This window comes from Anabrus simplex, chromosome 4, assembly GCF_040414725.1.
Source record: "Anabrus simplex isolate iqAnaSimp1 chromosome 4, ASM4041472v1, whole genome shotgun sequence".
Classification (NCBI taxonomy): Eukaryota; Metazoa; Arthropoda; class Insecta; order Orthoptera; family Tettigoniidae; genus Anabrus; species Anabrus simplex.
Window position 1 is genome coordinate 144371234 of NC_090268.1, and position 23498 is coordinate 144394731.

General features: G+C 40.5%; 1 protein-coding gene across 3 annotated transcripts in view; it reads right to left on the reverse strand.

The window, feature by feature from the left end:
* Mef2 (myocyte enhancer factor 2) overlaps positions 1 to 23498 on the reverse strand; it is a 778785-nt gene that overhangs the window by 620485 nt on the left and 134802 nt on the right. For all 3 annotated transcript variants that reach the window (XM_067145247.2, XM_067145245.2, XM_067145246.2), the window contains one exon: positions 18940 to 18976. The gene's annotated coding sequence lies outside the window, so the exon portion shown is untranslated. The remainder of the gene's footprint in view (positions 1 to 18939; positions 18977 to 23498) is intronic.

Consider the following 23498-nt stretch of genomic DNA (forward strand, 5'->3'; position numbering starts at 1 on the left):
TTACAAAAAAGTGGGTCTGTCTAATCGCTAAATTGCTTAGAAATTAGTAGACGAATAACTTTGAGTGGTGTCTTTAAAAGTAGGAAAGATCACAACATGATAAAGTTGGAATTCAAGAGGACGAATTGGGGCAAATAATCGTTTATAGGAAGGGGAGTTACGGATTGGAATAACTTATCAAGGGAGATGTTCAATACATTCCCAATTTCTTTGAAATAATTAAAGAAAAGTCTAGGAAAACAACAGATAGGGAATATGCCACCTGGGCGACTGCCCTAGATGCAGATTAGTAGTGACTGATTGTGTTATTGATCATTTTGTCAAATCGGTCAAATCAATATGAACAAAATGGCAAATATGGTCGAACAAGAAAATTGTCAGCATCGGATAAGCGTCTGATTCTCCGTAAAGCAACAGTTAACAGCTTGTGTTACTCTCAAATCGTAGCTGATGTGCAGTTACCAGTCACTTCCAAACGAGTTAGACAAATCCTGGCGGCAGACGAAAATCTTGCATTCAAGGAACATCCATAACCGACTTTTAAACAATACTCATAAGGAGGATAATATTGAAGTTTGCTTAAGAACATATGTCATGGATCTTATAATGGAACATAACAACAAACAGAACAATTCAGTGATGAGAAGAAGTTTAATGTGGATGGGTCAGATGGTTTTCAGTATTACTGGCATGATCTCCGTAAAGAAAAACAAGTTCGGATGAGTAGAAATTTAGGCAGTGGCAGCGTTATGATCTGGCCAGCATTCTGCGCAAAATGCACTTCTAAAATACCATGACCGCACCCCAAAATTAAATATAATGATTTTACAGAAATGCTGGAATTTGAATTGGTTTGTTTGTTATGAGGGATTTGATGATAATTTAATTTTCCAATAACATAATGCTGGGATTCACAGGTCTGCCAAGTCAAAGAAGTGGTTTCAAGATAAAGAAATTACACTTATGAGCTGGCCATCAAGAAGTCCAGATTGACATCCAATAGAGATTTTTTTTCTTTTTGCTATTGGCTTTACGTCACACCGACACAGATAGGTCTTATGGCGACGATGGGACAGGAAAGGGCCAGGAATGGGAAAGAAGCGGCCGTGGCCTTCATTAAGGTACAACCTGGTGTGAAAATGGGAAACCAAGGAAAACCATCTTCAGGGCTGCCGACAGTGGGGTTCGAGCCCACTACCTCTCGAATACTGGATATTGGCAGCACTTAAGCGACTGCAGCTATCGAGCTCGGTAATAGAGAATTTATGGGGGGGGGGGGGGGTGTCCAAGCAAGAAGTCAACAAGTGCCGAGGTTACGGATAGTGAAAGCCTTTACCTTCCACCCCTCCAAGGACCTTCATGGCCTGTACGGAAATGACTTTGCTTTTTTTTTTTTTTTTTTTTTTTTCCTAGCAAGAAGTGTTTAACACAATGGACGGCAGTTTGCGACTGTGGCTGAGCTAAAAACTAAAATTCGAATGGAGTGGACCTCAATTTCAGAAGAAGCGATCACTGCTCTTATACAATCAATACCCAAGAGCATGTTCGCAGTTATTAAGAACAGTTAAGGTTCAAATAAATAGACTACTAGGTCATAGTTGTGATATGTTTACTGTTTAGCTTAGTTTACTCCAACAAAAATACTTAAGTGCCTTTATATCAATTTCCACATATGTGTAAGATAGGTATAAGATACGTTTAAAAAAAGTAAAAATACTGAACTAAAATGAGAATTATTTTGTATGCTTTGATTTAAACTGTAGGGAAAACCGCGTACAATACGGTACTAAATAAATCAACTCTCCCCCCCCCCCCAATACAAAATCACGTACCTTTGCCTTTATGCTAATTTCCACCACTGTAGATCCACATCTCAAAGGCGTCTTGTTTCTTTGTGGTGGTCGCATTCAGCCGGCCCCGCGGGTTGGATTCCCGGCCTGTTCATTGGATCTGAGGGCTGGTTCTAGATCCACTCAGTCTACGTGGTTACAATTAATTGAGGAGCTATGAGACGGTGAGATGGCGGCCCCGGTCTAGAAAGCCAAGATTAACTGCCGAGAGGATTCGTCGTCCTGACTACACGATACCTAACAATCGGCAGGCCTTCGGGCTGAGCAACGGTCGCGTGGTAGGCCAAGGCCCTTTCAGGTTGTTGCACAATGCTTGAAGTGTTGGTTCACATTCAGTCTGTATGCTCAGATGATGGCTTTTCAGTATGGAATTCAACTTAATAAATGCTGCTCTTGGTCGCTCTATACACCATTTGATTTCAACCGAGTCATCTCAGTCCGAGTTAACAGCGGTCACCAATGTCAATGTATTTACTCGCTCAAATTCTGCACCGTACAAAAATAAAATTCCTGGAATGTTGCCTTGTTCACTAAAAACCATAAATGTTGTCTTCTTTGCATTCGTATGCAAACCAGAAGACTCACTTTTCATATTTTATTAAATATTTCTTGTAGGCCTTTCAAAGAATCAGCAAACACGACTGTGTCGACAGCATGCCCGATATGATTACGTTTTTCATCGTTAATAAGAGCTCCCTGATCTAAATATGCAAAAGTCTCTCGGAAGACCGTCTGTGTGAATAAACTGAAGAGTGAAGGAGGTGATATGCAACCCTAACGTAGTATTAGCTCCTTTGACTCATGTCTGCTGGTTGATTTCAATACAGGCTCTTAATGATTCGCCTTTGTGATCGATTTTTGTTTACCTGAGGATATGCATCAGTTTCGGGCGTCGTATAGTGTCAAAAGCCCTCTCGTAGTCTATAAAACAAGAGAAAATATTACAGTTTACATCTCGATTCTTTGGACTCAGATCTGCCAACAAAATATAGCTTAATCGAAATAGTAATTTTCAACCTATTAGATCGTGTTCCGTGCATAGTACGTATTGAAGAGATTTTAAGTACGGAACAAACATGGCCAGCTGGACACCAGTGGGATCCGAACCCACGACGAAGTTGGCCATAGGTTAAACGTTAATTTCGATTACAATGCAGTCGTGAAAATTCAATATCCATCATCAAAATATAGCTTCACTCGTACCAAAAGCATTCCTATCGCCCACATATGTTCATAAAAACGACTGTATGCAACTGCGAATGATTATGAGATAGGTTTTCAAAGGGTGACTAATTAAGCTCATGTTGCATATAAGATAGGAAGATCTTATCCACGACATATTCACCTACTTGATTTAGGTGACTCGAAGGTAATTCCTGAAACGATGTTTTACTCTGTCTATGTGAACCCTGTCTTATAGCAGTTGAAGAAACATCTCTGCCCCTTGTATACAGGATTCAGATACGGACTAAAAACAACCAATAACATAGCAATGACCGGATGTGACGGAGGAAACTCGGTGGAAAATACAACACACTTGCTGAACGTTGCCGTGACGTGAAATGGAATCATTCTGCTTACTAGTCCTCTCCAGGTTCGTTCTAATTTTTTCTTCACTAATGGCTACAGAGGCAGGGAGGAAGGCACCAAAAACAAATCTAAGGTTCATAAATACTACATAGATGATGATGATGATGATGATGATAGAGGTAGCAGTATTGAAAAACATGTTACGTTCAATTTTGATCGTTCCAGCGAGCTTAAAAACAAGCCTGCAGAAGTATACAATGTAAATAAAAAGATACATTGTATTTTTTTTCTCTCATGAAACACAATCGGTGTTTTTATCTCCTATAATTGAATCATTTATGCTCTAACGGGCGCCGCACGGGATCAGGCTCGTGATCTGCCCACGCAAGTTTTATCACGCACGCACTCACTGTGCGAGCGAGCGACAACGATCGGGGTAGCCGTGGTTCTACACCTGTCTAGCAGCCCACGCAAGCATGCCATACTATTTGTGAGAGGTCACGGCCTAAACCAACCCAAAATAGCTCCATCACAGCACATTTAATCGCAGCTACTTTATATTATTAAATAACGAGAAGGGAAAAAAGACCGCCACACGGTCAACAGTTCTGACCTTGCCTTCCTTATATCACGAATTATTCCAGTGATATATTTGAACACCTCTTAACAGCATGAAACGTTATATTTATATGCGAAGCGCCACATCACGCACATGCAGTAACAGGAAGGTCAAGTCTGTTGTGCATCTAACGATAGCTTGCATATGCAACATCCAGAACCGGGTAATACAAGCCATAACTATACGCCGAGTGCCACTATGAAGCAACTCAACACTAGGGAATAAGGTTTCGGCCATTCCAGAGTTTTTTTTCTTCACGGTGTTCCCCCCGCCCTCTCCCACCCTTCAGCAGCCACGTTTATACCCATATGTTGTTTGTCTTCTTACAGTTCGGCTCATTGGTCAACGTCGTAGCCTTCGGTTCAAATGGCCACAAGTTCAAATCCTGGCTGGGTCGGGTTAATTTCTCTGACACGAGGACTGGTTGTTTATGTTTGTCGCAATATACAGTTCTTAAACACGCATTACCAACCACCACAGAAACATGCCATAATGAATACATCCGTCCGCATGGGATTGGCGTCAGGAAGAGTATCCGACTATAAAACAGGACCAAATCCACATGTGCGACACAGTTCGCACCAGCCATCCCAAAAAAAGTAGTAGTAGTAGTTGTTTCTCCTTTCGAACGTTTCTGCTGGTTCCTGGTAAAGCTATGAGGATGTCTCCAAAAACGCCGCCTCACACTTCTTTTGTAAAGGGTTGCCATATCAGTAACAACAATTCAGAAGAATTTTGATGCGATAAGTCTACACATATCTTTTCGTACATCACACTGCAGACGCAAATAATTAACGTTCTCAGGATAATTAACAGCAACTAGAAAAAATCCAGAGGAAAGCAGCACGATTCGTTCTGGGTGATTTCGGCAAAAGTGTAGCGTTACAAAAATGTTCGCAAAGTTTGGGCTGGGAAGACTTGGGAGAAAGGAGACGAGCTGCTCGACTTAGTGGTATGTTCCGAGCTGTCAGCAGAGAGATGGCGTGGAATGACATTAGTAGACGAATAAGTTTGAGTGGTGTCTTTATAAGAAGGAAAAATAACAATATGAAGATAAAGTTGGAATTCAAAAGGACAAATTGGGGCAAATATTCGTTTATAGGAAGGGGAGTAAGGGATTGGAATAACTTACCAAGGGAGATGTTCAATACATTTCCAATTTCTTAGCAATCATTTAAGAAAAGGCTAGGAAAACAACAGATAGGGAATCTGCCACCTGGGCGACTGCCCTAAATGCAGATCAGTAGTGACTGATTGAACAACACAACAAAATAACAATCTGAATTTATTTTGTAGATTCGTATAATTCCATATTCATATTACACATATTACACAGTATTCATATCATCGTATAATTAGCGAATTCGTCTTAAAGCTGGGGGAAGGAGATTCCCTAACGCGAGGCTCGCGAGCCTTGACAGATGATTTTGAATTATTTTGCCAATCATATTACATATCAGATTGTTAAATCTTCGTTAATACAATATCATTATTCAAAATATAATCATTATGTGCAATACGTGTCAAGTCTTTGAAATTATACTGTAGCCTCGAATTTCGGAAGTCTTATATCGGGCCTAAAAAGTTATTGATAAAACCCCATGGCACTACAGCCCTTGAAGGGCCTTGGCCTACCAAGCGACCGCTGCCCACCCCGAAGGCCTGCAGATTGCGAGGTGTCGTGTGGTCAGCACGACGAATCCTCTCGGCCGTTATTCTTGGCTTTCTTGACCGGGACCGCTACCTCACCGTCAGATAGCTCCTCAATTCTAATCACGTAGGCTGAGTGGACCTCGAACCAGCCCTCAGGTCCAGGTAAAAATCCCTGACCTGGCCGAGAATCGAACCCGGGGCCTTCGGGTAAGAGGCAGGCACGCTACCCCTACACCACGAAAGTTATTGATATGTGAGCAACATTATTGTAAATTTTAGAGTTTTTTAAAGTATTTTTAAACAGTTTATTACTCACCATCGAAATGACGGAAATACGCAGGTAACATGGTATCAGGAGTCAGTGAGCGAATTCGTCTTAAAGGTGGGGGGAGGAGATTCCCTAACACGAGGCTCGCGAGACTTGACAGTTAGCGCCTCCACAGGTTCGACTCTATCCTTCACGAACCTGCTAAGTTGGGGTCTGAAAGCCAGCGCCTCAACCGTTTGAGCCACTCAGCCCGGCTGTGGTACTTTATTGTATAATTTGATCCCCTATGTGCTTGGGGTACGGAATGTTTACATGAATACATGCAGTGTTGAGCACTTACGGACTGTTCCTGATCTGGAAACTGCAACCGATGACCAATATCTGCGATTCAGCTCTGAGGAATTTAGACGGCAAAATCTCTGCGACTATAGGACGACGTATATCTATCAAAAATGTAAGACTCTAGTTCACCCTTGACGGCTACAGCGATATCACCCTTTTACAACTCGACACGATGGGGCATGTTACGGATGGACACAGCATAATGCAGGATGGTGCAAGGTATTCGTTTTGTGTTGAACGTCCATTCAAGTGTTACAAATATTAAAAGACAACAAAATTGTGCCCTTTCAATTTTATCAGTTTCCTCGTAAAGTTACCGACATGGGCGTTGCTAAATGCTAATCGACTGCGCCGAGATTCAATATCGCAACCTTGAGCATAGGAAGCGAGTGATGCAAATCACAATTTACTTACGAATGTCTCGTCTTGTTCCGAACCACCATCAGCAATACGTTGGGAGAGAACTGAGAAATGCCGGACGTCTTAAATGCAGTGTACAGCAAGCGCAGCAAGGTGGAAGGCTCGGTAGTGTGTAAGGATGATAATTCACACAACCTCAAAGATTCTCAACATCGCGACAACATTTTCCAACGCACTGTGGATTCGTATCGTTGGCATTTCTAAAAGAATTCAATCTCATGAAGTACAGTAGTAGTAGTAGTAGTAGTAGTAGTAGTAGTAGTAGTAGTAGTAGTTAGTAGTAATTTGACATAATATGTCGGACATTAAATTAGTAGGCCATTTGCTAACAAAACATTATAGACAAATGAAATAAAATCGGTGAACATTTAAGTCATGGGTTATTTTGTGAGTGAGGTTAAAACTAAGGTTGAAGTTCTCATAGCATAAAGTTCGGTCGCAATACTTTGGCAGATCAACATGTTCGATTAGGAAGGACTCGCCCACGCGCTTGCATGTCGAGCACTACGAGTCCAAAAAGATGTATGAATAATTCTAACTCGTCCAGTCCCACTTTGGTGCGGGGGAGGTGTGGTAGGAAAAGTAAATTCGCCCAGTATGAATCTTTCCTGCGCCCTCTATAACACGTTTAAACTTCTTGTTACCGAGCGAGTTGGCCATGCGGTTAGGGCCGCGCAGTTGTGAGCTTGCATTAGGGAGATAGTTGGTTCGAACCCCACTGTCGGCAGCCCTGAAGACGGTTTTCCGTGGTTTCCCATTTTCACACCAGCCAAACGCCGGGGCTGTACTTTCATTATGGCCACGGCCGCTTCCTTCACACTCCTCGTCCTTTCCTGTCCCATCGCCGCCATAAGACCTCACTGTGTCGGCACGATGGAAAGCCAAGTGTTAACATAAAAAAAAAGAAGATATCATTGTAATATGCACAGTTTGCTCAACTATCCGCCGCAGGATCACGTGAATGCCCGATAAGTAATTTAATTTAATTTAATTTAATTTAATTTAATTTAAGAAGCATCTCGAGAGTTACGATAAAGCAAAATCCTACTGCGAGACGAAAATAGAAACCACACTTAAGGCGGTCGCCGTGGATCTGAGATTGAAATTACCACAGTTTATTTCAATTTGGGGCTTAGGATATCTTGGATAACACCCCTGTGTTTTAGTTACGTGAAAAATGGTTAACTGTGAATTATTCCTATGACTCTTTTCATTGAGACATGTTTTATCCCATTCCCGTAGTTGAATTGGAGACACCACGGAAAATCATTATAAGAATGGCAGGACAGTTTCAAATCAACTTTTCCGCACTAGCTAGCGCATCAAGATGTCACAGCTTATCCTGTCGGGGTTCATCTACTGTAGAGAGCAATATTTAAAATAGAACTGACGCGGGATTGACCCTGTTTATGAACATCACAGAAGATGCTCGAAATGGCTTCATCCGAAGAAATGAAAAACTGAAGATCCGAAAGACCTGACTCGGTCGAACTCTTTTCAGATACGATTTTTATTCGCCACAGAGCCCGTTTCACGCAATTTTGCCACTAAGTTTTACATTGCACACTTTGATGAAGGTTTTGCCGAAACACTTCCAGTCTTAAACTCCTGCGCAAACAGTTCCACACAGATTATCCACGAATCGCAATCGACAATGAACATGCGCTGTTTTATCGTGAGCACCATTCAACTGGTCACTAAACACGTCTGCTCCTCTCACTCACTCACACGTAATGACTAATAACACAGCGACGTACTCGCGAGATGCGCAACCGATTGGTGCATCGAAATCACGGTTTCCAGCATTTCCTGTGATGGTCAGTTCTCCCGCTCATTAACAGCCCGCGTCAGTTTTATACCTAATTTCCGGGGAAGTTTTATTTTGCCCACCCTGTATAAATAACTATTAATATGCTTCTAATCGTTCTGCCACACGCGCGTATTCCTTTGAAAGGTGAAGGTTATATAAAAGATATTTTAGTCAATTTTGGGTCGATTGCAAAGAGTTTACGTAAGATCGGGTTGAAATAAGCTATAATTTTTAAAAGTAAATAGACACGCATATCTACCATTCAATTTTACTTTCTGCGTGATAAGAATCTCATATTCCTAGCACTTCAATAGATTCGAACATTTTCTTTTTTTTTTTCTTGTGACTCTTCTTTCACCTTTGTCGAAGCAGTCACATACACAGAAGCTGTTACGTAAGTTGAATATTTTCTCCCTACACTATTCATAATATCGAATGTCCACTTTACGTTATCAGCTTCAACTTTGCTTCTCAAACCTAGTGTACACACATTTAACATGCTTAGGAAAATTTCCAACTGAAACAAGGATCTCGTGTTACTCCGGCAGGGATCCGAAGTCGTACTGGCACAAGTGAATAATCTCGCTAAATAAACAGCATAATCATCCACCACACTATAGTGCTAGGATAAAATGAAAAACTCGATGAGTGGAAGGACGAGCGAATTATATCCGATGTGTAATAGAGAGATTCTACACTGAAATACGATCAGTTTTGAGATTTACAACTCTACACAAATGGTAGCGTTCATCCCTTCTAGTGGTAGATAGGCATTCACCAAAATTTCATAACCTTGGCTCGACAGAATCCTCAGCGGCCAACAGAAAAAGCACTTATCAAAATACAGTTATGTGTAATTAATCATGAGAGGGTAGGTCGTTAAAATCACAGATGTTTCTTCAAAGAACAAGTTTACCACCCGAGTTTCATTCCCCTTTCACGTTTAAAAAAAGCAGCATATCAATGTCAAAACCTCGTAGATACAATCATAAGAAAGAATCGCCGGAAAATTGTTGGAAAAGAAAGACGGGGAAATGTAAATGCTTTGTAAATGATTAAAACGTGAATGTATGCATGTGATAACGACTGCATGCCCATCAGTTTCTGCAGCTACTACACCTGATATTACAAGGCAAGACAAAAGGCAAGTGAGGAGCTGGTAGACCACCAACCGATATAATGGCTCCAAGACATCAACGACTGGACTTGCATCACTGTCACGGAACAACTCTTCAACTTAGCTCAAGAAAGGGGTGCTTTCTCCAGGATGATTGCCACACGTCTGGAGGACCGGATGTGGCACTTGAAGAAGAAGAAGAAGAAGAAGAAGAAGAAGAAGAAGAAGAAGAAGAAGGTTGGGGGATGTAAAATCAACAAACTGAGATTTGCTCATGACACCATCTTGATAGCATAATCTAAAGAAGAGTTAACAACATTTGTTACCGTGTTTTTGTGGAACAGAAAGGCACGGGCATGAATGGGTGGATATATAAAAGACGGAAGATTAGTTAAAACTTTAAAATGTATAATTAAATTTCTTCCTCCCTTTATTTTCTTTTCCTTTCAAACTTTACACTTTGCTGAGCAAATAACGAAATCGGGTACAAGATCTAGCTCGTGAGCTTGAGTAACAATATTAGAAAAATCTCGAATTATCGGATAACCACCATTTAACAACCTGAGCTCGAAACTCCCTAGTTACAAGTTTAACAAGAGCACTGCTGCTCCCTTCAACCCACACTCAAGGAGACGGAGCTCCAAGTTTTACATCAACAAGAAGAGCATCTTTGCTCTACACAATTACTCTATTAGACTATTAGACTATTCTCCAAAATGTTCACGTTCCAGGCCTATCAAAGGCACAACCTACATTTAACAAAACAAGCAGTAGACACTGCCTTCTATGCTCAACAGTCTGATTTACCTTAAAAGGAAATGAAAGAAGTTGACTAACAGGGGTAACCAGTACCCATTCTACGTGGCCTTTGTTAAAAACGAAAGTTTAAAGTTACAGCATGACGAATATAAGAACAAGTGTGAGGACTCCTGGAGTTCAAGCGCGCCCCGCCAGGCAGCGCTCGAGTGGGCAAGCTCCACAGTACCGATCAGCTGGTCTTAGGAATCATGCCAGAGGAAACGTAGTACTCCGTAACTGATAAGCATATACACTGTCTTTCAAAAAACAATGAGAGATTACAATTAAAATACCACGGCGGTGTACAATAGAAAAAATCATACATGGGAATAAGAGCTACGGCCTTCATCACATGTTGCGGAAAGCACAGGTTACAGATAAATAGCACAGAACTCCCAGTATACTAAGACAAACGCCCGTGAACTGTTTAGAGGTAATACTCTACATACCAACTCAATTTGTCGGTTACTGGACTTTCGAAAGCTTGCGTAAAGATTTGGCGGTAAATTAGGGAAAATGTGAGGCACTGCTCCTGGACGTAACTTCTATCTCACACCAGAGATATCCCCTTTTTCACCATTCACTATAAAATTATCTGAGTTTACTATCAAATCATCAGGGATATGAACATGACAAATTCTGCTATTACGCGTTAACTCAGTATTCTTCCGAGGAATAGCTCTGGTCCATTTTAAAATTGATTTCTATCCTTCCGTGGTGAAAAATATCGCATATCATCAACTATTCTACCATAGCCTGACTTACAGCCAGGCGTAAAACAGTACGACATGCTGAACTATTAAATTAATCAAGCCACATAAGATACATGCTTGAAGTTCACAACATGAAGTGAACAGAGTTTAGGAACTGAATGCAAAGAAAAATCAAATTTTTCACTTAAATATCTCGCACAGTAACGTCTCCCGCACTTTTCTATACCCGTCTTACCGGAACTACCGGAGCACGTGTTGGATATAGTCTTTTGCAGTGCTTGCAGTGGCGGGACCACAAACTACCATGCTATAATGGCTGAGTCCTCACACTTGATCTTATATTCGTCATGGTTACAGGCCGGAAATAAACATGTTAGGAGGCGAACACTTGCACTCCTAGAAATTCACACGAAAAAATCCCTGTTTGGGCTTATGGCCCGACTATACACAGGCTAGACCTATACTACGGAGGTAACTAGATGAAAAGAAAATATTAAGTTACAAAATTACGAGGTCAGTTTAAGTTTTGTGAACACATAGTCACCTCAATATCAAGTTGAAGGGGAATACAAGAGGGTACCACTCTTTATTCCCTAGAGTCCTCAGACTTATATGAAATTTACATTTAAAGTTTGAAATTTACATTGAGAAAAAGTAAGTTTACTAGCACTTCTATTTCTTCCCGCCTGCTGAAGATTTTAGCCAATCAAGAATATTAGATATTTATTTAATTAACCAATAGGATTTGTGGGTGTGTACAGGGCTTCGGCCCAGAGAATTCCGGAACCTTCCTCTCCGCTATAAAAGCTGCGACCTTTTGGGCCATTTTATCTTTTCGATCACTCCAGTCAAGAGGTTTAAAGTGTACCCACCTCCGAATGACCCACCAGCTCAAGGTAATGGCAGACATCTTTTAATCATGTCTTAGAAAGCTAACTTGAGGGGAAGGTATCAAAATCCTTTCTTAATGTAAAATTCAATCTTTCCGTGTAGATTTTCAACAAAGTCTAAAGGTCTTAGTTTATCTTAGGGAATAAAGAGTGTGAATACTCGTTTATTCCCTTCAACTTAGTATTGGGGTGACTATGATTTCGTAAACTTTAAAATGTATACCTTTCTTTTGTAATTTAAAATGTTCTCTCCATCTAGTCACCTCCGTAGTATAGGTTTAGCCACTGTAATTTCGGGCCATAAGCCCACATAGGGTTTTAAAATTTTTTAAATGAACTTCAAAGGATTGCAAGTGTTCGCCTCCTAACATTTTGATTTACGGCCAATAACTTTAACCTTTTCTTTTTCATTAAGGCCATGTAGAATGGGCACTTATTGCCTCTGTTACAGTTAGCTACTCATATGTAATTCCCTATTTAAATGTAACTTAGACTGTTGAGCGGATAAGACAGTGACTAGGCTACTACGGGTTTTTTTGTTTTGTTGTTGTTGTTGTTGTAAAAGTTAGATTGTGCCTTGGAAAGGCTTGAAACTTGTACATTTTGGAGAATAGTCTCCTATTTAATTGTGTGAAGCAAAGACGCTCTTTCGAATAATGTAAATTTTGGTGCCCCGTCTTCTTTATTGTAATTGATTAGACCAGTAGTGCTCTGGTAATAGTGTAACGTTTGAGCTACCTGACTCATCTCTTAAACACCATTATGTCTGTTGTACCTGCTAATTCTTAGGTTAACTATTGTTAAGAGCTGAAGAGCTCCCCTTCTGTTTATCTAATTGTTATTTGTTATTGTTAACAAAGTTTAAAATCTGGAAATAAACATAAAAACAAGGAAAGAAATAAAACTTCAAATTTTAGAGTTATTAATTAAGATTTAATCTTTTCTCTGTCCACCCATGCATGCCCGCACCTTCTTACACTTCTATGTTTCACGGTATTACCGTAACAATGTAATTTCGCTTTACGTCCCACTAACTACTTTTATGGTTTTCGGAGACGCAGAGGTGCCGGAATTTTGTCCCATAGGAGTTTTTACATGCCAGTAAATCTACGTACACGAGGCTGACGTATTTGAGCACCTTGAAATATCGCCGGACAGAGCCAGGATCGAACCTGCCAACCAGGTGTAAGAAGGCCAGCGCCTCAGCCGTGTGAGGCACTCAGCCCGGCTAAAGAGGAGTTTACGGCGTCGATCAAGAGAGTGACGGAAACAAGCCTAGAAACTAGATTACGTCTAAATCGACAGAAACCCAAGATCATGGTAGTTGATCGTAATAACTACAATCCATCAGACTATACTATGTGAAGTTGTAACTCGGTACGCATTCTAGGCTCCTTATTGTCCAATTATGGTGGTTCCAAAGATGAAATAAAACGAAGGATCTAAATAGTAGAGGTAGCATGATCCGTCTGCGGAAGATTTTGAAAGATGATAACATCACCACCAATACAAAAAAGAAGCTCGTTGAATCTCTAGTCTACTGTTTCCCTATATGGTGCAGAGACGTGGACCATTCTTCAACGCAATCGTGCACGAATAGAAAGTCTCGAAATGTGGTGCTGGAAGGAAATGTTGAGAATTTTGGACAGCTCATCGAACAAATATGTCGATTCCGAACCAACTTCCGATAAAAGAAATCGTCTGTAGTGCACAGTCTCTCAGCGGATCACACGCTACTTTGGTCATATAATGCGCCGAGAAGGTGGTCTTGAAACGCTGACTGTTGACGGCAAAGTCCAAGGAACCAGACCACGAGATCGAGTACCAACACGATGGACCGACATTGTAAATGGCCTGTTACATAGAGTTCTCTCCGTGTTACCACACTGAAGGCTTTGGATAGAGAAGAACGGCGGAGTATGGTTTATCACCTAGATGGCTGAATTATGATGGTCACGACACCCAGACATGAGGCAAAACAAATAAGGAATTGCAAGTGGGGACCTAGGAAAATAGCAAGTGCTCTGTGACTTACTGGACGCATTTATGCCCGAAACTGTGGGTGAAACGAGACGCAAGTTACCTTCCGCCAACAACGCAGTTCGAATCTCGCAAGTGTACAACTTTCCAGCTCCATCGTGGAGTGTGAATAGACAACAAAAGTATATCAACGTGGCTTTACACTGAATCGTTTTGAATACTTCGGAGAGTTCGTGCAATATAAAATTAATGGTGCACCCAAGGGAGCAAATATAACTTAAAGGGCCACACATGCCCCACACCAGCCTCTCTCTGCTTTTGTATTCGGTAGATGGTGGGTTCAGCAGCCCTGATGACTGTTTTCCGTAGTTCCCCATTTTCACAATAGGCAAATGTTGAGGTTGTGCCTTAACTAAAATCAAGACAGTTGACGTCCCACTCCTAGCCCTTTTCTATCCTATCGTTGCCGAAGATCGGAATGTGTTAGTGAGTGGTTAAACACCTAGGAAAAAAACGTCTTGGAAGTAGTGTCGCCTTTATCATAAACACCTTTCACCCTTTTTGGTCATAGGAAAGTGACCCATCACGCACTTGACTTCACCTGACCTGCTGACTAGGAGACCCGGACTCGAATCCAACCAGAGGAAGTATCAAATTCAGTCAACTGAGAAGCCTAGTGAATTGACATTTAAGGTAGACCTGTCCTCGCAAAACCCAAATATTTCCTTAAAAAAGACAGCCAAAGGTCACTAAGGAACGGGGTCTGTAGTATCATGGGGTACAATGAATGACCAGGCATAGTAACCAGAGTGGTGAGTGTTATCGGAAGTAGATAATGCTGTAACAGCTCTAACCAACTCAGCACTCCTGTACACGTAAGAAAATACTCTCAGGTTTTGAACACACCACAAAACAGGGCATTTGTAGCGTTCTCTGCCCACATGTCTTTATTCCGGCATGTCTGATGGTAAAATGCGTGATCGAATCAGAATTCAGGCTACTTTTTAAATCTGCTGTTCGAATAATGGCATAAGCATTCGTAGAACCAAACATAACCATCTTCAGGCATATCAGACAATTAATACTACTGTAATTACAAGAAGTAGTTAAAGCCATAGGTCTCAAGATTTGCTCTGATAAAAGCTGAAGTAATGATGTCTGATAGCCATAATACCACCGCATATTAAAATATACTGGAGAGATTATTCCTTCAATGGCGATGCATTAGAGAAAGAAGTCCTGAAATATCGGGCCAAACGCATGGAAACAGATTTTTCACCTCTGTAAACCCACTAATCAGTCTAGTTCAATCTTCTGACAGATCAAATACTGCATCTACACCATAGTAGTATGTCTTGAAGCTCCATATGCCGCCAAGTGCTTGGACCTCACTCAATACGGTGAAATGGAAAACATCCGAATAAAAGAGAGGAAACTCCTACGAAAGGTCCTCAGTTTTTAGGGCGAATATCGCCTAATGTAAATGCGAAGCTGCACTCTACACCTGAAAGTTCTCATGTACTATGACGAAGCGCCGTCTCCGTCTCTCTCTCTCTCTCTCTCTCTCTCTCTCTCTCTCTTTCTCTCTCTCTCTCTCATGCTTAACATCACATCAGAATATTATGCAAAATTCTTGATCTTCTGAGGATCATTCTAAGGATGTAGAAGAAGTATCTGACCGGTGCCTCTGAGGCAGCTATAATTAAGAGTTATTTCCCAAACAGGAACATTTACTGGAGAAGGCGTGAACATCCAGAAAACATGTGAAACGTAACTTCTATATGTCGAACAAGAGGATAAAGTTGTGAGTTAATGTGGTGTAATTAGAAAATTACAATTATTGTATCGCATTTTTAAGCTATCAATCTACTTGCCCTTCTGTCAATTTTCCCAGCTTCGCCGCCTTTCCGGAAACTACTGCCACACAACAAAGATAAGTTTGCCCGTAGGCACGCTGTATCTAGTTCTGGAGTCAGCAATAAAACTGTAAATCATAATATCATTGTATTTTGGGAGACATACAAATTCTCACGCCAATTAACCTGGCTTTAAGAGTTCCAATATTATATAATACCAAATATCACCATTAATGAGAACAAAAGTCAATAATATTACTGGCTAAATCTTTGCAAGCATTGTTTCAGCATGTTAGGAAAACCCGAATTATTGTCTCGAGCAACTTACAACGAAAAAGTTTGAGACACAGGTTCAAAGTTTATATGATATCAAATCTCAAGTTGACAGTGCTATTAGTTCACGGGTAAGGTGGGCGCCACTGCTCCTATGTGTTTGGGTTTCTAGTGAAGTAATTACTCTTAGTAATGATAAAGCATGCCAAATGTATAGTGAAACCTAATTTATATAGGCATTTCGTGCTCCAGTAGGCCTATTCTGATTTGCATCGGTTTTTAAATTTCACTGATGTCTCATTTTCCTCGGCGTAACTCTCGTCCGTTAAGAAATCAATTGTTGTTAATCTCTTCAGCGTCATATTCATCTATCATAGCAATGAATCCATATTCTTTTGAATAAAAAATCACTATTATATATTAGATTGGCCTACACGATATTATACTTTATGGAAGTAGATATACAGTGCGCTTATTTCATTCAGGTTGTTTAATGAAATGAAATTATGTAAAAAATCATCATGTAATTATTACATATTTTGTGATGCAACATAAGCTATGCAATTCTGTAGACATTGTAACTATACCGATTTTGAAACTTTTCTTGAGATATCAATAATAATAATAATAATAATAATAATAATAATAATAATAATAATAATAACCCAGAAATGTAATCAAAATGGATCTACCAAAGTTTAATAAAGCATGATAATTCTCTCTTTTATCTCAGGAAGTGTACATCACGCCGGGATGTGGCCACCTCACAAATGAACCAGAGACTAGAAGGTGTCCCACTAACAACTGAACATACTATACAGGGTATACCAAAACTCAACGGCAAAAATTTAGGAATGGATTCCTCACATAGAGAGAAGAAAACAGGTTTATGACAACATGGGTCCGGAGACGTATACTTACAGATTTATTCAAACTTTTGTATATTTACACCGTACGTCTCTAACGGCAGCTGAAACACTTTGAGCATGTATCAGAGGAAATGTTCAAAGCGACGACCTTCAGCTTGAATACAAGCCTCTGCTCGTCGTCGCATGGAGTTACGCACGCGATCAAAAATGCCTGGTGTAGTGCGTACTGCCTGAGAGGTTGTCACAATGCGCTCACATAAAATTGCTTTATCAGGAACAGGAGTCGCATACTCTAGAGACTTAACGTATCCCCACAGGTAAAAGTCCAGGGGGTTCAAGTCAGGAGAGCGTGGTGGTGGCCAAGCAATCTGTCCTCCTCTATCTATCCAGCGCTCAGGAAAATGGGCATACAGGTACCCGCGGGCAGCAGACTGAAATGTGCGGGAGCACTATCTTGCATTTTAAAAAAACATTTGTCGACGGGATGCAAGTGGCATGTCTTCCAAGTAATCAGGCAATGCAGTACGCAAGAAATTCGTGCAGTTCTGCCCAGTAAACCTATTCGGAAGAACGTAGGGTCCCAACAAGCAATCACCAACAATGCCTGCCCAAATGTTAATGGCGAACCTCTGTTGATGAGACGATTGGATGATTGCATGAGGACATGTAAATTATTACTAAAATTAATTTGTCACAAAGTCTGAATAAATCTGTAAGTATACGTTTCCGGACCAATGTTGCCATAACCTCTTCTCCTTCTCTCTATGTGAGGAATCCATTCCTAACTTTTTGCCGTAGAGTTTTGGTACACACTGTATATAATAACGATAAAAGTACATGGAAAAACACGGTTCGTCTTCTTAATAATTTTTTTCGTCCGTAATTAGAACATAATTTTCAAATGCTGCACATCAAAATGCAAAAAATATCCCAGCTTCTACATCTAACATATCAATTTAATTAATTCTGAATTACACGTAATATGTCTCAGTGTTGTGATATCTGTCTCAGTACAATAACATAGTTTGTGTCACTTTACAATGCATACAAACTCTAAGAATAATAAAGCTTGCAATTTGTATAAAAAATATTCACATAAATAAATGCAAATTATTTATTAAAGTAGGGTAGTATAAAGGTTATCAATATGGTGCCCAGAAAAATGCTTTGAAGACTATGCGAACATATGAACGATGAAATTAACTGACTGAAAAGTTTGAGACTGAACAAATGGCATAAAATACCATACTGAGGAAGAAATCAAAATGAGACAAGCAGCTGTAATTAGCAGCATGCAAGTTACTCTCTGTTACCAAGTATGTGGCTTCCGTATCACATTGATTTATAATATTCCTCATCACTTCTCTAGCTTCACTGTGAATTATTGTCTTTCCCTTTTTGCGTACGACAGACGTTACGCAGTCTCTACAAAACAGTTACACAGAAATAACAAGAGAAATGACGAGCAAGTACAATAATAACGGATAAATGACAACAACTGAGAAAGAAATACGAACGAAGAACAACGAAACAGCAAAAGTTGGATTACAACTGACAAGAGCGAAGTGCTGCCAGTAAAGTTTTTTCCTAGAAGAGACTCCAGCGATAATCGTTCCGCGATAGTCACTCAGCGATCATCGTGGAGGACTCCTCTTCTGAGTTTGCATGTTATCATTTTCCTACACCCTATGTTCGCTGAACGATGATCGCGGAGCGATTATCGCTGGAGTCGCTTCTAGGAAAATGTACCTTAAGGTAAATATAAAATCGCCTTGGTATTAGCGGGGTTGCTATGGTAACGATTACGTCAGTGGCTCTGCTGACGAAAACCCCCTCGCCCCGTGCCTCACCGGGTATCTGCATTCTCCTGATCTCCGAACACCACTTCCGTTTTAATGTATTTCGGTCAAATTTCTCAGTTAAATCTCACTGTGTTGATTTAGAAACTCACCAGAAGAGATCATTCACGATGAAGTTGTTGAAGACACCTGGAAAAAAAGAAAAAAACACAACATCAAAATACTAATTATAAATACTAATATAAATGCACTACAATAAAAGAAACCGAGATGGTAAGAAAATGCAGAATGATTAATCCTTAAAGTAAGCAGTATTGAATTGAACTTAAAAATCCCGTAAAAAATTATTCTTAGAATAACACAGAATCTGCATCTACTAATTCTATAGCCTAGGGCTGTTAAACTTCCGGGTTACTTATAGTGATGGACTGCTTCTGGAGTTCACTGAACTGAATTGAATGGATCGTTCTCGCTAGCAAGGTACAGTTCAGGCCAGCGGCGGTGGTGGTGGTATCCTCATATGGCGACTGTCCACATGGAATGACATAGGACCTTACGTACGTACATCTGACAAAACCCACACCGGTGAGCGTTACAGGAACCTGCTGGCAGATCACGTTCACCCCTCTGACCGCCTCCCGAATTGTGTGACTGACTAGTTCGATGAGCACTCCACGGACGTGAAGACGCTTGCCTGGCCCCCGAGAAGCCCCGATCTCAATCCCATTGAGCACACGATTGTGGGATGCTGTCGAGAGAGATGTGCGTGCCCCGGACTCTGTTCCGACCGTCTTCGTGGATGGTGGGAGGCTGTGCAACGATCATCGATCGGTATGGCTCCTCAACGCTTCCGGTGTCTTGTCAGGTATCTCTAATTCCGTTGCTCATCATTATACAAAAGTCAAGGTCGATATCAAATGTACAGACAGTTCCAGTACTGGAATGTAAAAACGAAAGAACACAATTCAGAAATTACTACTGTTCTCGCATAGAGGAACAACTGTCCCGTCACTGATCAGGCAGTTTTTGACAAAGTGAATTAGAGTTTACAATAACGTATTTCATAAGGAATGAGCTGTTTAACTGTGGACAGCTTAGACATCAAAATGGGCAGGAAATAAAGGTTTTGTTTCAATTATGCGCTTATGACTTCGTGCGATGTATAAAGAAGCTATTTCTGATATATACAGTGACTGAGTAATCGGAGATATTTTACGATAACTGGTTGCGTAGTGTAGTTGGTCAGGCCTTCTATGCTCAAGGCAGCGAGATCGAATTCTGCCTCTGTTGGCATGTAAGAGAGCTTCAATGCGAGACACCCGAGTCAGGTTGGATCTACTGGTACGTTAAACAAGCTCCTTTAGGAAGAAAAGTAAAAGCAAACCCATAAGGAGAGGACATTAAATTATTATTATTATTATTATTATTATTATTATTATTATTATTATTATTATTATTATTATTATTATTATTATTATTACTACCGAGCGGAGTGGCCAAGTGTGTTAACACGCTACGGATAAGGAACAAGCTCAGCATTCGGAAGAATAGTGGGTTCAAACTCCACCGTCGGCTGTACTAAGAATGGTTTTCCGTGGTTTCTCATTTTCACTTCTAGGCAAATGCCGGGACAGTTCGTATTCATAAGTCACATCCAATTCCTTCCAAATCCTTACTCAACTGTTTTCATCATCATTAGCTCAACTGAGGTTGGTGTAAGGAAGGGCATCCGCTCGTAAAAACATGCCATATAATTTCATCTGACCTCATCCCGGACCTCGTATTAGGAAACGGGACTAGGTCGAGGGGCAGACATACGTATACATGCTATGGCTAATCACGACCTTCTTACCTGCATGAGGGAGCTACGTTCTTCTGCCGAGTCCTAGGGTGCACACTTAACTATACGAAAAGGATGTTTATTTATCGAGATCAATATCCCGTATTATTTTCCCAAAAAAACATGCAAAGCAAAGCAAGGCAATCTCCGTACAGGCCATGAAGCACCCGGGAAGTGTGAAAGGTAAAGGCTTCCACTATCCGTAACCTCGTCACTTTGTGGGGTATGGTTAGCTCTACGCCCGGCCGCCTTTGCCCCCAATTATTAACCTGGTACTCATGTTTGGTGTAGGCTGAGTGAACCTCAGGGCCATGTGCACTTCCGGAAGAGGAAATCTCGTTTCTTAAATTTGTCGATTTCCTGACGGGAAACCGAACCCACGCCTTCCGGGTGAACCGAGCACGCCTTTACCACCTCGGCCAGGAACCCCTAAACAAAATATATGTAATAGTAATAAGGCAGGCGTCGTCTACCTCGCAAAATTCAATAAAAGAGTATCAGAATGCAGACGGAGAAGTAGTTCACTATGATTTCTTGGCCGCTCATCACCAATGCAATGGAACAAGCAGTACACTCTCTGAGGGAACTTCACTTCAGGCTAGAACAATCGCTGGGTGCTGCATGCGTGTTGCGTGCGTGCGAGCTAGTCGGTCGATCTGCCCGACATTTGAATAGGTATCTCGGGCAGGCGTTCTAGCGATAGGACGGCAGCGCAATTGATGGGCTTCCTGGGCCCGCAAGGCCAGATTGCATTCATCACGCGTAGAGCAGACTTGTCTGCCAGCCTTAAGGCCAAGGGTGGATCATAACAAGAAAATTAACTAGCCTCAAAAACACAACTTAAGTGATCTATCGATTTTGTCACTGAATAACTTAAACCTATAGTATTCCAGTCCTTAAGTAAATAATAATAATAATAATAATAATAATAATAATAATAATAATAATAATAATAATAATAATAATAATAATAATACTGTAAGGGCGTGTGGCCTCCGGAGAGGCCTAGTTTAGGTCTTATAGTGTTACTGTTGATCAGTTTTATACGAGCTTTAGATATTGTAGGACTTCACATTTAGTTTTCTTTCGACTCTGCGATATTAGAGCACTTTATGTAAAGGGAGTCCTGCCTCTTTCATGACTCTCTTGTCTTATTCTTCAAGTGATCGTTTCTTTACGGTTTCTTTCTCATTTTTATAATCATCTTCTCAATTTTCCTCGTTGATATAGACCGATGACCGCGCAGTTTTACACCCTAAGATAATCATGACTAAATTCATCGTCAGCGTTGATATCGACTAAGCAACAGCAATCTAAATTCATGAATTCTATTATGCCCATCACAGTCAGTACGGTAAAATGTTTTAAGACATAAATGATTGTAAATTTTATTCTTTATAACTTTTGCCATGTAGTACTTTTCAATAGGACCAGTAATAACATAGGTACCGGTATTTAAAAATTACATTTTAGGCACCTTCCCCTAATTTACCATTTCATTCAGCGTAAATAACACAGAAACCATGCGCATCTTTCCACGTTAGAGTCAAGACCTACTATTCTATAATTATATTTATATTTCCACAGACCTAACAATAACGCCCGCTACTGGGAAGTTTCTAGAAGCTCGAGCAAATGGGTCTGTTTACCAAAAATGAGCCATTAAATATTACTCAACAAATTGGGATATCAATTTTAGGCTATATAGGAACAAAGGAAGGATTTTGCCCGAAGGATAATGTAGTGATTGGTTCCTTTTGTACAGAAGCTAATTATCTGTTGTAAACAGTGTCGACTACGACAGATTACTATAGAGTTTATGAATATCACTGTTTCAGGTATGAAATCGAAATAACTATTCACTGGTTTGTTTGAATTACTACCGTAAAAACAACAGCGTGCTAAATTTATTTTTAAGTTAAGACACAACACTGTCCGATATCCTATATTAGTTTCAAATAAATCAAAATGCAACTGTTTAAACAAGGGATTGGAAAAAGGGCCCCGAAAGCTTTAAATAAGGCAGCATATCATAATTTTCCTTGAATCGCTGTAAAAATCTCAGGAAAGGTTAACATTCAGAACGTCTTATAAAATTCGAACCTCTTTTTCTCACGCCCCTCTAGCTAACACACACGAACGAATACGCAAGTTGGTCAAGAGTGTACCGGGAGGTACACCTCTTCTCCGTTCATTCAAAATTAGCGCCTTAAGAATCTCCTCTATTGATCAAAAAGTGAAACTGATACTACACGAACTTGGAACTTTAATCAGAAGATGTCACCACTGAAATATTAAGTGACTTTGTTACTGTGTTGTTTCCTAAACTAATTGAATTTCTCCTTGTTTTGTTCTGCTATATATCAAGAAGTTCGGACATTTTTCCACAGTTGACGCTACCAAAAAAACTCTGATCATGCACTCTGGTGCAAGGTGAATGAACTTATAATTTACAGAAGTTTTGTATTTCTAGGTTGTCCATAACTGAATCTCTTTTTGGATTGGCAACACTTCCTTTTCTTTCCACCAGTTTTGAATCGGACCAATAATAAATGTTTGTAATTAATTTTCAACCAATCCCGCATTTCTTGTTCACTCTGAATCTGCCAATAAAACTTAAGTGGGTGTGTCCTGATTAGTCTTGAATGAACTCGAACCTTCCCTGAGGGTATATAAACTGCGGCTTTTCATGTTTCCTTGTCAACTGATCATCGTCTTTATAAGTGTGTGTGTTAAGGCAAGAGGCGGGGCCGCCTCTTTCTTCGGTCACCAGAACATCTATGAGGTAATGGCCACATAAAATCATTCCTTCTTGCTACCTTGGCAGTTTTATTCGAGGGGAAGGTCCGAATCTTTAATGTGACAATACTT